The following is a 16,629-nucleotide window of genomic DNA, read 5'->3' as shown; positions in this document are numbered from 1 at the left end:
TGCTTTAGTTAAATCTGTGTCTACAAACTCTGGCTTCAAGAATATCTTGCAGGGTGCCATTTCAAACTTGAAATTCTTAAACCACTTTTCCTGACCTCTAGGAATTTCTGTGACTAAAGATATAACTTCAGGAGAAATTGGCAATTCTAACACTCCAATCTTTGTATGTAAACCTGTGAAATTTAGAGCAAATTCCTTGGTCACTTGGTTATGTCCTCCCTGTAGTTTCTCACAGAACCTCCAACAACCTACTTTTTTGAAGGCTTCTTCAATTGTTTTATCCTTTGTGAGAGCATCTAAGCCTTCAGGTTCAGTTCTTAGACATCGGCCTGACCTGTGATTCTTTCTTTCTTCTGACATTTCTCCTTTGAAATCCCTGTAGATAGAAGACACTGCCTTGCTTAATTTAGGAACTACCTCGCTTGAAGCCTGCGGAATAATTCTGGTCTCTGCTCACCCTGGGCTTGTTTACTCAAACTTAAGAACAACAACAAGTGTCTCTTGCATGAATATAACCAAGATCAACACAAATATGACCAGGATCAACTAACCCTTTCCTTTTTTGAAATTTGAAATGATTGCGGACAAATGACCCCTAACGAATCTAATGATGGATATGAATGGTTGCATGTGAGAGGTAAGGTTCATGGACTGACACCTGATGATGAAATTTTAACGGATTTTGGTGGATTTGACAGATCGACATGATGTTTCACGAATCCCCGATTTCGTAGCGCATCCAGTGTAATTTTAGGGTTTTGCGCTACAAAAATGCCTAACTACGAATCCCCAATTGCGTATCGCATCCAGTGTAATTTCAGGACTTTGCGCTACGAAAACACCTAGACAGTTTCGTAGCGCGTTCAATTTTTTTGAAATGACCAGACACATGAAACTTTAAACATGATATGGGATCCATAAGGGGTCAGAAAATGTTGATGAACTTTATTTGACAATGGAAATGAGGCTCTAATGCTATAACTAAAACTCTTTAAAAAACATAAAAATGACTTAACCCCTACCTATCACTATGACTTAGGAACAAATGTAAACTATCCAAGTTTGGAGAACTTTTACAGTGATAACAGTGGCTCCACTTGGGATAGTGTGCCCTTGTGGTACACTAAGAACCTGCAGTTCCAGTGCTTTATCCATTTATGATAAAAACAGAAATTTTGTTGACAAGCATCTTCTTCAAACTATTTGGGCCTTCACCTCGGGCTTAATATTTCTGTTTCAGCTTGTCATTATTAGCAAAAACTGACAAAAATGAATATATACAATGTCATGAGAGATTGGTAATACTTCAGCAATGATAATGCTTTAGGAACCTGCCATTAACAGGCCCTCCAGCATATGATCCTCCATCAATTTCCTGCAGTATATAAGTGTTGTTCCCATGAAAACCAGCAATCTGAAAAGGACCCTTCCATAAATTCTCAAACTTACCGTGCTTGCCCTTTTCTTCAATTATGGCCTCCCATTTCAACACTTTGTCTTGAATCTGAAAACTGTCTTCTTTGATCTTTTTATCAAATGTACTCTTAATTCTATTCTGAGCATGTTGATGACTATCATAGACTTCACTTCTCTTCTCTTGTAGGGCTATCAGCTGGTTGATTCTCCTCTGAATGGCATTTGGTTCTTCTTCAAGTCCTTGAATTAACTTCATTACCGGTACTCCAAGTGATGTTGGAAATATAGCTTCGGCACCGTAAACTAGTTCATATGGCAAAGTCCCAATTGATCTCTTTGTACAAATCCTATCGGCCCATAAGGCATACTTCAGCTTTAAGTGCCAAGCTTTCTTTTTCTCCTGCAGCACCTTTTTGATGATCCTTACAATGCTCTTATTTGATGATTCAACAAGGCCATTTCCTTGTGGATAGTAAGCAGTAGAATGTCCAAGAGTAATGTGATATTGATGACAGAAATTAATCATTTTCTTAGACTTGAAAGCTTGAGCATTATCTGTTATAATGTTCATGGAGCAGCCAAATCGAGACAATATATTATTTTCTACGAAAGAAATAATTACAGAATCATTAGCTTGCCTTGTTGGAATCGCCTCTATCCATTTGGTGAAGTAATCTGTTGTTGTAAGAATCCAGCGATGTCGTGTTAGGCCCCTATACTACTAGTGTAACCCCTTATCGTTATTAGTACAACCCCCTTATTATATTGTTGTGACCATGTAGTCCCCATATTGTTATTATTGTGCCCTTACATTATTATTATTATCGCCTCTGATTATATTATGACCCCTTAGACTCCTATATATAGAAAGGAGGTCTTGTCATTTGTATCATTCAAGAATTGTTCATTTGTGTAATGTAAAGGAGGTTGCCCCCTCGAAGAGGCTGAATTCTAAGGCGTTGATCTATATTTTCTATCTTTTTGTGAGCCGGTTTCATAACATTTGGTATCAGAGCTTTGGATTCTAGGGTTTCGCTGCTCCAAACAAGTCATCGTGGAATTTTTGCTATAACTTTTTTCTGTGACGTTTCAGATGCTAAAAAAAAAACCATTTGGGTTGAAATCGTTCTAAATCTCGGATCCGAATTTCAGAGCTTTTCATGCTATATTTGTGGAGATATAATCTGAAGAATTTGGCCTTTTTGCAGACTCCCAAATTACATTCCAAATAGGTGACCTGGGTAAAATCGTCGTAACTTTTGTTTTGAGCATCAGATTGAAATTTCGTAAGAAGTTACAGAAAGAGGATGGATTGTAGTTTCCTGTGTATCTTTTTCAGATACTAAGGTAAAAATAATGACACGTGGCACTTCATACAATTTAGCTCTTCTGAAAAGGTATATAATCAGGTCATCTTGGGAGATTGTGCATAACTCTTCCTTGGAGAATCCAATTTGGATCATACTTGTGCCATTGGAAAGAGGACACAGAGGGCTACTGCAGGTCACAATTTTAGAACTTAAAGATCCGAAAGTGCAGAGTTACAGTCGTTTTAAGATCGAGCTCCTAAAATCAAGAAAAAGCGAGATGAGGAAGTTTGATGGCAAGGACCGGTAAATTGGATACTACAGATGGAGAAATATTTTGATCTACATGGTGTACCACTATTACAAAAGGTATGTATTACATCTTCATATTTAGAACAAGATCAATTTTTATGGTATAAAGGGCTTTTTTCTCGTAAACAACTTGTTACGTGGTCAATTTTCACCAAGGAAATTATAGCACATTATGAAAATACAAAGAGCAACACCTTCTTTAGAGCAACACCACAATAATTGGAAGAAAAAAAGAGAAAAAGGGCTTTGTTACAAAGTGGAAAGCAAAATTATGGCAATAAGGAATTCTACCCCTCACAACTATAAAGATGGAAGTGTTTCTTCTCCTAGCCTTCCACAACCTACAAGGGTTACACCACAACAATTGGAAGAAAAAAGAGAAAAAGGGCTTTCTTACAATTGTGATAACAAATGCACTAAAGGTCATAAGTGTGCTGAGAAGAAATTATTTTACATAAAGTATGAAGAGGATGAAGAAAAGGATCAAGAAACATCAAAAGAAGAGGATATACACCAGGACCCAACCCTAGAGAAAGAAGAAATGAATCCGACCATATCTTGTAAAGCATTGGCAAGAATTACCACTCATCAAACTCTCAACATAGAAGGACATATCAAGAAAAAAAATGTTCAAGAACTGAAAGATCACATCAAGCATCAAGAAATGAATCCGACCATATCTTATAAATCATTGGAAGAAATTACCACTCCTCAAACTCTCAAGATAGAAGGACATATCAAGAAGAAAAAGGTTCAAGCAGTGAAAGATCACATCGAGCATCAACAACAAGTTCTCCAACTTTTAAAGGATAACACCACTTTGGTGCAAAATCGAATGAAGCAACAGGTAGATCAACATCGTAGTGAAAAAAAAATTGATGTAGGTGATTGGTTATCTTTACTGCTACATCTCAAGAAAACTATTTATGAGAAGGAAATGTTGGCAATACTACATGCACTTAAGAAATGGCGACCTTACCGAATGGGAAGACACTTAAAGGTAAAAATGGATCATGATAATCTTAAATACTTTCTAGAACAACTATTATCTTTAGAAGAACAGAAAAAATGGGTCACAAATATGTTGGGTTATGACTTTGACATCATCTATAGAAAAGGGAAGCAAAATTTTGTTGCATATGCACTCTCAAGAAAGGATGAGGATGTGGAAGCATTGTTTTGTGCTATTTCTATTATCCAACCAGATTGGATAAACGAAGCAAGGGATGAATGGAAGGACGAAGAAGTATGGCCACTCATTCAAAAGTTGCAGAAGATCCCAATTCAAACAATATTGCTAGAAGTTGAAGAAGAAGGAAAAATCATATTGGAAACTGGAGCAGTCACAGAAATAAGAACCCGACAGCTACGAAATCGATCAATTTCAGAGTATCTCATCAAGTGGAAGAACTTACCCGCTGAAGATTCCACATGATAGGACAAGAATTTTATACAGAAGCATCAAGAACTACTCAAGCATTGAGGACAACACTTTTTGAAGGAGAGGGGCATGTTAGGCCCCTATACTACTAGTGTAACCCCTTATTGTTATTAGTACAACCCCCTTATTATATTGTTGTGCCCATGTAGTCCCCATATTGTTATTATTGTGCCCCATAGAAGCCCACTATTGTTATTATTATGCCCTTACATTATTATTATTATGTCGGCTTTGATTATATTATGACCCCTTAGACTCCTATATATAGAAAGGAGGTCCTGTCATTTGTATCATCCAAGAATTTTTCATTTGTGTAATGTAAAGGAGGTTGTCCCGTCGAAGAGGCTGAATTCTAAGGTGTTGATCTATCTTTTCTATCTTTTGTGAGCTGGTTTCATAACATACTGCCCTGATGAAGGGGGATGCATCTCTCCAATAAAGTCTAGCCCCCACTGCTGAAAAGGAGCTTCTACATAAATAGGGATCAGAGGTAAAGGTACAAGCTTCCTTCTTCCTTCAAAAATTTGGCACTCATGACATGCAGCGATCTTCTTATAGATATCCTTAAACATTGTTGGCCAAAAATATCCAACTCTTAGGATCTTGTTTGCTGTAGCCTTCCAATAATGATGTCCTCCGCAATCTCCTTTATGAAATTCTTCAATAACTTTATCAGCTTCTTCTTCAAGGAGACAATTCAGCAAAATTCCTCCTGCATCTTTCCAAAACAGATTTTGATCATATACAAAATATCTCAAAGATTTCAGCTTAACAAACCTTGCTTTGGACTTCGTTAGATTGGCGGGAGCTTTATTATGTTGTAGAACAAAAGCCACATCCTTATACCATTCTAAAACCAAGAATTTCTCATTAATTTGGACCAATTCTTCCTCATTTTCAGAAATTTCTGAGATTTTTGCATTCAGATTTATGTCAAGACAGTCCAGATTTGACTGAGTCATTAGCTTTGCCAAGCCTTGTCCCTTCACCAATTTGGTTGGTTTGATGTCTATATCATATTCTAGAAATTTGGCTATCCACTTTCCCCTCTTACCATCAGGATCTGCTTGAGTTAGAATATCTTTTATTACAACACTTGGAACATATGCCACAATGTGAGAATGCAGAATATAGATTCTGAAATCTTTTATAGCTTTCACCAAGGCATAAGCTTGCTTTTCTAGAATATTGTACTTCAGCTCAGCATTTGCTAATGTCCTACTAAAGAAAGAAATAGGCTATTCAATACCTTGCTTTCCTTTTTGTAACAGAACCCCAGCAATTGTATTCTCGGAAGCAAATGTAAAGCACCGATGCTTCTGTAAGTGCCCTCTTGATTTATTCAAAAGATTTCTTCGCTTCAGATGTCCACTTAAAATCCACTCCTTTCTTTAACATCCTTGTTATATCTTTGACAATCTCAACAAAATTAGGAATGAAGCGTCTAACAAAATTCACTTTCCCAAGAAAAGATTGAATCTCTTTCCTACTTCTTGGAAAATCTACCTTTTGAATTGTATTAACTCTACTAGGATCAATCCTAATTCCTTCTTCAGAAATGATATGACCGAGTAACTTGCCTGATGTTAAAGCAAAGATACTTTTAGTAGGATTAAGAGAGATACCAAACCTTCTATATTTCAATAGAATTTTCTCTAGGTGTTTCAAATGATCTTCTTCTTTCTTTGAAAATACTATGATGTCATAAAGATAAACAACCACTGATTTATCCTTTTCTTCAGCAAAAGCAATATCCATTGCTCTTTGGAAAGTGGCTCCCACATTCATGAGACCAAAAGGCATCTTGGCGTACATGAATGTGCCCCATGGTGTTGTGAAGGTTGTTTTCTCCTGATCATCTGGATGCACAAGAATCTGATTGTACCCTGAGAAACCATCAAGCATAGACATTCTTTGTGAACCAACAATATTTTGCAGAATTGAATCCATCTTGGGAAGATGATAGTTGTCCTTTAATGAAGCCTTATTCAAATTTCTGAAATCAATACAAATTCTTATTTCTCCACTCTTCTTTCTAACCGCAACCAAATTTGCAAGCCAATTTGAAAATCTGATTGGGACAATGATTTTAGCATCAAAGAGTTTCTTAATCTCCTTTTCAATCAATGGCATGAGAAGCGGATTAATTCTTCTCAACTTTTGTTTGAAAGGTTTCTCATTTTCTTTAATAGGAATAGTATGCTGAATAATGAAGGGATCATATTGTTTTAAGTCAGCATAACTCCAAGAAAATACATCAACAAATCTTTTCATCATCTGAACATATTTGACTTTCATATCAGCTGAAAGAAACTTTGAAATTTTGATCATCTTAGGTAAAGTTGAAGTACCCATATTGCAGCTTTCTATTTCCTCTTCATCAGCTTGTATCTTTGGTGATTTGAACACATCATTCTGATCGAACAAATTCTCAAGAGGAATTAGACCCTTTGGTATTGAATTATTTTTTAATTGTAAGACTTTAGAATTTTCTTTAGACTCAACAAGCATGTTTTGTTGATCTACTTGAGTACTTTCAAATTCTTCTTTCAATTCAATAAAATTCTTTACCTGTTGATCATCTTCAAAGACTTGCCAATTGGTGATATTATCTGGTATAGCTGGTCTATGACGAACTTCAACCTCATATTTTTCAGAAGAATGAATAGGAATGACAAACAAACTTGCCGAAACAGCAAGAGAATCAGCAATGGAATTTTGGTCTCTAGTTTTGATAGTGAAAGAATATGCTTGAAAATTTTCCAACATATCTAAAACTAGATTTCTGTATGCTCTCATTCTTACATCCTTTGTTTGATAGACACCCTCAACTTGTCTAATAACCAATTCAGAATCTCCAAAAACGGAAATATTCTGAGCCTTCATTCTTACCAAAACTTCTAGACCCAAAATCAAAGATTCATATTCAGCCATATTATTTGTGCAATCAAAATTCAGTTTGTAAGAGTAAAACTTACTCTCATCACTTGGACTTGTGATCCAAATTCCAGCTCCTACCCCTTCTTTTCCTGCTGATCCATCAAAGTACAAAGACCACCATCCCTTCATCTCTTTGTCATTTTCTTGCTAATTTTCTGAGTGCTGATTTTTTGTTTTCATCTCTTCCGATCCACTATCAACTGACTCATTAAAAATAATGGCAGATCCAAGTTCAGTATCAAATGAATAAATAGGAAAATTCTAAGGTTTATCTTTGCTGCTTACCATATAAGCCATTCTGGTCTCCCGATATAATCTCCTTTGTTCACCAAAAACAGGAATGGTGGCATAGGTGAGGTCCATCTACATTGTGCCTTTGATTTTTGCTACCCATGATCTTGATAGCAACATCCCAAACTTTGGCAGAATATTAGCCACAACAATGTCCATAACAATTGTCTTTGCTGGGATTTGTGTTAGACCAACAACAACATCTTTGATTAAACCAATACACTGGACTCTTTTTGAATCAAAAGAGAATAAATCCCTATATGGTCTTGTTACTTGTAATCCTAACCTTTCCATACTTAGTTTGGGCATGAGATTATGAGAAGCCCCCGAATCCAACATAGCATTATGTAAGGTCATATCATGAATACTAATGCTTACATAGAAAGGAGGAAACTCTTCATTTTGATCATGTTCTAACCTTGGACCCAAACATATAGTAGGATTATCTTCTTGTACATTTAAAATATCAACAGCTACTGGTTGTGAATTTAACATCTCTACAATCTTGCTTCTGTGTTTATTTACCCTGAGAATCTCACTAAAAGGGACTGATATTTTAATTTTTGCAATTTCATTCTCAAGGTTGAAAACAGAAACAGTTTTTTCAACTTCTTTGATAGGAGGGGGAAGTTGAGTTTTCTTTTTACCAAGTGAAGGGTCCTCCTTACCTTCAACAACCTTTGGGGTATCCTTTTTGGCTTCAGCAGCCTTTGAAACATCTTTCTTGGGTTGTGTTTTGTTTGCAATAATTGGCACATTTCTGTTTCTAAGATTGTATTGTTTTTGCATTTCAAAGATAGTGTGTTGATACCCTTTTAAACAATCTAAAGGCTCTTCCCCTTGATTGGCCAAGCCAGACTCATCATGTTCTTCTTTAGTCAAGAAAATTCCTAACATCTCTTCATCAATACAATGGATAGATTCTTCAGGAATCTCAGGATCATCTTCTTCATCAACCAAATTCTGCTGAAAGGAGGTCTCACTAGAGGATCAGGCTACTAATTCCTATTCTCTCTTGGTCTTTGTTGGTTCTGAGGTCTCCTGAATTGAGGGTTTCTAAATTGAGGTTCCTGCTGCACAAGGGGAGCAGAGGCGTTTCCAATAGCTAACCTATCCATCAACTTCTCCATTGTTTTCATCATTGAGTCTAATTTATCTTCAGAAGTTGAAGAGGAAGGTTTTTCTTCTTCTTTCAATTTAGCTTTTCCCATTTTTGATTTTTTGGCAGCTACCATGTTTACCTCTACCTTTATTGCATCATTCTGCATATCAACAAGTGTGGCAGACTCTCTTTCTCTTAGAAAAAGAGAAAAGTCAGAATCAAATGCTTCAGCATATCTCATTTGTGCTAAGGCCTCTGGAGGGTTCAAGCGAGCTGGAATTGAGTTAAACACTTTATTGAACCTCTTTGAGAAATTTTGAACAGTTTCATCAAGTGCCCTTCTAAGATTGTTTTACTCAGTAAGTGCTTGAATCGGGTTAGTTCTGTTTCCCCATTTCCTTAGAAAACTGTCTTCAAATTCAACCCAATTTCGAATGCTTCTCGGGGTAAGAGCCTTAAACCATTTTCTAACCTCACCAATAAAAGTCTGTGCAAATAGTCTTAGTTCCACATCCTCGTCATCAACTTCCTCTCTATCAGCAAAATCATTAAATTTGTCCACATGTTCTTCTGCTGTAATTTCTTCATCACCACCCCATGTTGGGATTCTTGTAGCATATTTACTAGGAAGATCATGCAAAACAGCAGGGAGTGCAAGTGGGGCATACCTAGCGGGTACAACCATGATTAAAGGAGGAATAGTAGTTACAGGAATAAAAGGGACAGAGGATGAAGAACTGATATGAGGAGGGTTGCTTGGTTTCTGAAAGCCACTAGGAATAGTAGAAACAGAAGATGAGGAACTGATATGAGGAGGACTACTTGGCCTCTGTAAACCACTAACAAATGAACTCCAATTTGGAAGAGGTAAACCAGCTTTAGATTTCAGCAAGACTTCAAAAGGGTCAAGTTCTTTCAGTTTATCTAAAGCTTCTCTCTCTAACAGTAGCTCAGAGGTAACAACTTCCCAAAATTCTTCTTTGTCTTCCTGTGATACTAGGGTTGAGGTATCAATTCCTCTCCTTTGCAAGTCTAAGATAATACCAATGAGTTCCTCTTCATTTTCTGATCTAAACAATACTTCATGAATTTTATCATCAACTTTTTTGTCTTCGAGACTTCTTGAGAATTTAGAGAGCAAAGATTTTGAATGAGATGGAGTACCTGATATTTCTGAAAATCTTTGACTGGCTCGTGAAGCAGTGTTAGGGTTGTCTCCAATGGTAGGTGGATTGGGATCAGGATTTCTCCATGTGTATCTCCTTCTCGAAGCCACCTTTAAAACTTTGAAAATATATGGAGTCACCAAGGTAGATTGCAGCCTAGAAAAGTTATCTGAGCTCCTACTACCTTAAGAAGTTTAGCTTCTTGATTTCGGGAATGAGTAATCTTCAGGCTCCCGGCAGACGCACCAAAATGTTATCACAAAATCAACCCCTAATAGGTTGCTAATCAGGAAGACTTTGAGTAACTATTTCAAACCAAACTTTTGGTTGAGGCTTAGCCTCCTCAACCTGAGAGGGCTCTCTCACTAGGTTAAAGATTTCAATTTAAGGATTAGATGGCTAACTCTATGGAAAAATCAAATGAAAACGTATAAATGGTTGAAATTCCAATCAACAAACATCTATTAGGCTATGGATTCTGAGCATGTTTCAATACAACAGCGAGATTAGCTTAACATGGAAGTCAGGGCATAAAGAGTCTCAATATATCAGCAAAACAGAGACATAATTCAAGGAACATAGTTTATAAACACATGAAGGAAGTTAGAGCATTATCAAAGAATTCTAAGTAACATGTGTTCATACCACTGCAAGTAGGTAGATAAAGAAAGCTATGAGGAAATCAAACATTAAAACTTTCTCTGAATCCTGAGTAGTGAATCCAAAATCTCTATATTAACATAAAACACACAGTCTCTTAAAATAACACAGTATGCTTGTTTCTTTTGAAAATTGCCAACCCTGAGGCATTCCACCTCTTGTCCTTTATAGAGTTATCATTGCAATCTTGGATTCCCTGATCTAACATGACGGGAATTCGAATTTCCTAGCTTGACACCTATTCATACCTAAAATAGACTATTAATTACAAGTGGCAGTTAACTAACAGTCTTAGAGTCCTAATACAATTAGGAGTACAACTCCTTATTATGATAGTAACAACCTAAGCTATGAATTAAATTCGATACTTGACAGCTGCTCCTCCTTAACTTTGACCTTGGTGATGTCCATAACCCTCTTTCTGGCCTTCAATAACTTCTCCTTTGTCTGTCCTGAAAACTAGGAAAATGTTCCCTGCAGTGTAGCCATGGTCTTCAATGGTGTTCCTCAAATCTCCTGTTAGCCAAACTATCCCCTTTAATCATATAAAACATGTTGAATTATCCATAGAACCCTACTCTTACACTTGTGCAAAAATTGAACTCCTTGAAGTTGCATGAAGAAAGTCAATCTGGATGTGCTACGAAATAAACTGTTGTTTTTGTAGCGCAAAACTTTGTTCTTGCATATATTTTTCACTCTTTGAGTTTTTCCTTTACTTGGGCTTTAAACCTTCTCAAATGACCTCCTCACATTTTCTAGCAGCATCCTTCTCCAAAAATAGCCCCTTCTTTCCTTTGAAGATTGATCAAAAAGAACAAAACTGCACCTACAGCAGTTTCGTAGCGCGCTACGAAACTGTTGTGCATGTCACCTACAGCAGTTTCGTAGCACGCTACAAAACTGCTGTGTGAATCAATTTACACAATTTTTTCCAAAAAAAATCCTTCTAAGGATTCTTCACAGCTGTTTCATTATGTAAATATGCCACATATACTTGAGATCACCCATCCATGAAACAACTTCAAAAAGTAATGTTTTTGTTTCAACCAAAATTGTATTAGGGTTTCATCACTTACTACCCTATTCATTTGTGCTGAGGCTGACCTCCAGATTTGCTCAGTTAAATTTCCAGGTCCTCAATTTGTCTTTTCATCCTTCTGATATTAGTTATAAGTCTACCATTGATCCATCTGACATACCTTGCTTCCTTCATTATGGGGATAGTCCATGTAAAGTATTGGGCCTTTCTGCTAACTGCTTCAGGTTTTAAAACTCTTTCATCTTCCCATAGAGCCTTCATTCTATCGAAATTGGCTTTTTCAATTGCATGTTTCCTTGCCCTTTTCTTAAGTTTGGCAATATCAAGATTGGCAAGCTTCAATTTCTTCTTGACTTCCTCCTAGTCATTTTCTTCTTCTTGAGTACTGATTGCTCTGTTTCTGTCATCTTTGTGCATGAGTGATGGTTGCACTACTGGAACTACGAGCTCTTCGCGGAATCCTAATATCTCCCCTATCTCACTTACCTCTAGCTCTGCCTCCTTTAACCTTTTGGACTGCCTAGTCACAAGCCTTCTGGGCTTAAAAACAAATTTTGTAACCTGATCATCAAACTATAGCTTTTTAGAGGATTTCATCTTTTTTCACTTGCCCTCACCTAATTCAATGAAGTTTGCTTGGACCAGAGGGGACTCTTTAATGTCAATAGCCTGAAGAAGATCATTCAAACTGCCCTTTGAGACTGGGCTTTCATCAGTGACCCCTGTTTTACCCTTTTCTTTGGTTATTTCACTTCTAGTTACCCTTCTCTGGACTGTTTCACTAATGGACTGCTCTGGACTGTTTCCTTAACTTGAACTTTCTTCTTTTGTGAATGTTGAGGAGTAACTTGAATAGCCAATGGTGTTTTAGTCACTGGCTCCTTAACTTGCTTTCTGGCCTTCAATTTAACAAACCTGCTTGACCTTGTTTTTGCATGGTGACTTGTCAGTGGTAATGATATTTCCTTAGCCCTAGGGCTAAGTCCTGTTTCTACTCTAAAACCAGACATAAAGAGAAATGAAGACCATTCTCTATCTACCTTCTGAAGTTCATGCAAGACAATTAATTTAACTAAGCCATGATGGAACAATGATGTTTCACATGCCTCTTTCTTCAACTGTATTTTATCAGACATCTTGCCTAAACTCTGAAACAGAAAGAAAGGTAGATCTAAAGATATTATCCCAGTGAAATGCAATAGGAGTTTGAAATGATAATAATACACCTTGTCGTATCTTCCTTCACAGGTAAAGTAACTTTGTATGCATGAGAGTAGGTTGGAATATGAATCTTTGACATAACCCCTTGGCACTACTTTAGTTAAATCTGTGTCTACAAACTCTGGCTTCAAGAATATCTTGCAGGGTGCCATTTCAAACTTGAAATTCTTAAACCACTTTTCCTGACGTCTAGGAATTTCTGTGACTAAATATATAACTTCAGGAGAAATACGTAATTCTAACACTCCAATCTTTGTATGTAAACCTGTGAAATTTAGAGCAAATTCCTTGGTCACTTGGTTATGTCCTCCCTGTAGTTTCTCATAGAACCTCTGTTAAATTGGCAACTAGGGCCAAACTCCATGTGGGTCGGCTTATTTATGGCAGCTGATATTTTTATTGGATCCCTCTCGTCGAGAGGTGTAGGATTGATCAAAAGATCATCCGATTCCGATAAGTATTTATGGAGATATGAATTTATTTTGTTTATGTAATTATTATCAAGCCAACCAGCTCTTATGTAGGCTCCAGAAGCCCTACCGACTTGTCTATTCATCACCCTCATTTTAGTATAAATATAAGAGGATTTGATGTCATTTAGACACACTCTTTAAGTGATCTCCTCTCCACGTCTTGGGTTTTTGGAGAAGGAGAAACGTTAAAGAGTATGTTGGGACAAGTACGATGCCCTAGCTTATATGCAGATGATGCCCTAGCCTACATGCTGTTCAAGAAGCCCTAACACTTCTGAACGCAGTCCTATAATGGAGTCTCCTAACCGCAGTAAGGGAAGACATTCTTACGTTGTTCATGGAAACCTATACACAGTTCATGATAAGGATTTTATGCATATCATGAAGACTTCTTATATGCAAATCATGGAGACCTTATACGCTGTACATACACACTGTTCATAGTGAATGATATATGATGTGGATACGCTATGGTGTTATACGCTGGTTTCACGCAGTCATAACAAATATGTTTATGCAGTCATGGGAGATATTCACATAGTCATTGTTCATGCCGTCATCGGAGATATTCACGTAGTCAATATTCACGTTGTACATGTTGACACTATTACACAGATCAATGAGTCTCATATGCATTGTACATGATAACACTAATATTCAGATAAATGAGAATGCAGTCAAAAGAAAGACCTGTTCACAGGAAACCTGTTCACGCTGACAGAGAAGTTTCATCTCTGAAATTTCATGTGAATATGAATGCCAGGACCCACAAACAAGAAGGGATAGAACCCAGAAGCAGATCCGCATTAGGGCAAGTGCTTAAGAGTATATCTCCACCTCGGATGTGTATAAGGACAGACGGATTAAAGACACCTCCAACGCAGACAATCACTGAGATCTTCGCATGAGTAAACAGAGGCACATTCTCGGCAGATCTTAGTATAGAAGATCATGATGATATCCCAGTCAGATCTATAAGGATATTAATGTACATATGATTACTTATACTTGGTGACCAATGTATATATTGATGGTAAGGAATGATCTCTGTAATATGTTATTAATTACAGTCTTATGATAGTTATAGGATCATGACTTGATCTCGATATAACTCTCATAACTTAGTGAATGGTGGTATAGAAGATGATCTTGCAAACTTGATCTTGGTGACACTAATATGAAGGTACAAAGATCATCTCAGCCTCTCGGAACAGTCATGGTGTATAATCCTCTCATTAAGTGATGAATGATGATGAATGAAACAACATGATGATGGAAGATGTAGCACAGTGGGCAGGATAAATAATGAGCAGCATGATGATGAGAGCAAATGAGAGCAGCTCTGTCATCAGGTTCAAAACTGTGTTAATACAGCATGGTGTCACATGGCTAGGTGCAACAAATGGACGAGATGCTGCACTAGGATAGGTGAAGGAGTCACTTAAGAGAATCAGTTGAAGCAATATGTCTTCAACTGATCTCATGCGATATCAAAAGTCAACGTATTGACTTCTATTGTAAATGTATTATCTCTCTCTCTCTCTGCTGAACTTTGAAGATAAAAGAAGATTTTATCAAAGGGTTTCCCCACACATTGTGGGGTTTGTCCCTGGCTAGCGCCACATCTTGTGTCCTCTTGTCTTGGCTTGTCTTCTGCGATTTATATTTATGTTCTATCTGCAGTTTATCTTAATGCTGATGTGATTGCTAACTGTGAAAATTTAAATAAATTGCTCTAGCATAGAACATACCTAATCTTAACAACCTCCAGCAACCTACTTTTTTTAAGGCTTCTTCAACTGTTTTATCCTTTGTGAGAGCATCTAAGCCTTCAAGTTCAGTTCTCAGACATTGTCCTGACCTGTGATTCTTTCTTTCTTCCGACATTTCTCCTATGAAATCCCTGTAGACAGAAGACTTGGAAGAAACTGCCTTGCTTTATTTAGGAACTGCCTCGCTTGAATTTGATGAAGAGCTGCCTCGCTTGAAGCCTGCGGAAGAATTTTGGTCTCTGCTCACCCTCGGTTTGTTTACTCGAACTTAAGAACAGCAACAAGTGTCTCTTGCATGAATATAACCAAGATCAACATGAGTATGACCAGGATCAACTAACCCTTTCTTTTTTTGAAATTTGAAATGATTGCAGACAAATGACCCCTAACAAATCTAATGATGGATATGAATGGTTGCATATGAGAGGTAAGGTTCATGCACTGACACCTCCTGATGAAATTTTTCTAGTGGATTTGACAGCTAGACATGATTGTTCATGAATCCCTGATTTCATAGCGCATCCAATGTAATTTCGGGGTTTTGCGCTACGAAAACGCCTAACTACGAATCCCCGATTTCATAGCGCATCCAGTGTAATTTCAGGACTTTGCACTACGAAAACACCTAGACAGTTTCGTAGCGCATCCAATTTTTTTGAAAAGACCAGACACATGAAACTTTAAACATGATATGGGATCCATAAGGGGTCAGACAATGTTGATGAACTTTATTTGACGATGGAAATGAGACTCTAATGCTATAACTAAAACTCTTTAAAAAACATAAAAATGACTTAACCCCTACCTATCACTATGACTTAGGAAAAAATGTAAACTGTCCAAGTTTGGAGAACTTTTATAGTGATAACACCTAACAACGCAGGGTAAGGGCTATTTTCATCCACTATTTCAATAATTTCAAAGTCCGTCCGGGTACTTGCACCGTCAATATCTACCGTAATTCCTTGCAACCTTCCCATGGGCAGGATCTTCTATTGATTTTCCATCCGCAATTGGATAGGAGACCATTGTAGTGTGGGCTTACCCATGCACTCCCAAGTCTGTTTAGGCAGTACGTTTGCATCTGAGCCCAGGTCCAGAATGACCTGATCCATCTCGTAATCGCCAATCTGCGCCGTTAATCGCATTTCCCGTCCAGTTCGCGATGCATGTCTTCCCAATTTTCGAACTACGCGAGGTTCACTCCACCCTGCGCATCTATTTATCAATTCTTGTAAACCTTTAACTACCCTGTTATCGCGAAGCAATTTTATGCATGTCTCTAAGAAGGTAGTCAGCATCGAGGGATCCTTGTCCAGCTCAGGCCGATCCCTACTACCCGGGGTAGAGACCTCCGTGAAGCTCTCCCTAGCTTCCAGATATGTCTCCCTACCAACCCCTACATCTTCCTTAGTTAGGTTCCCTTTATCCTCTCCTGTGGTCGCGCCACTTCTCAGTACCATGTTAACTTTGGGGTCTTCGTTGT

This window comes from Pinus tabuliformis, chromosome X (assembly GCF_031772625.1).
Source record: "Pinus tabuliformis cultivar Carrire ecotype Pingquan chromosome X, CPIR1, whole genome shotgun sequence".
NCBI classification, from domain to species: domain Eukaryota; kingdom Viridiplantae; phylum Streptophyta; class Pinopsida; order Pinales; family Pinaceae; genus Pinus; species Pinus tabuliformis.
The sequence above is the reverse complement of the archived record's forward strand: the minus strand, read 5'-3'. Positions refer to the sequence as shown.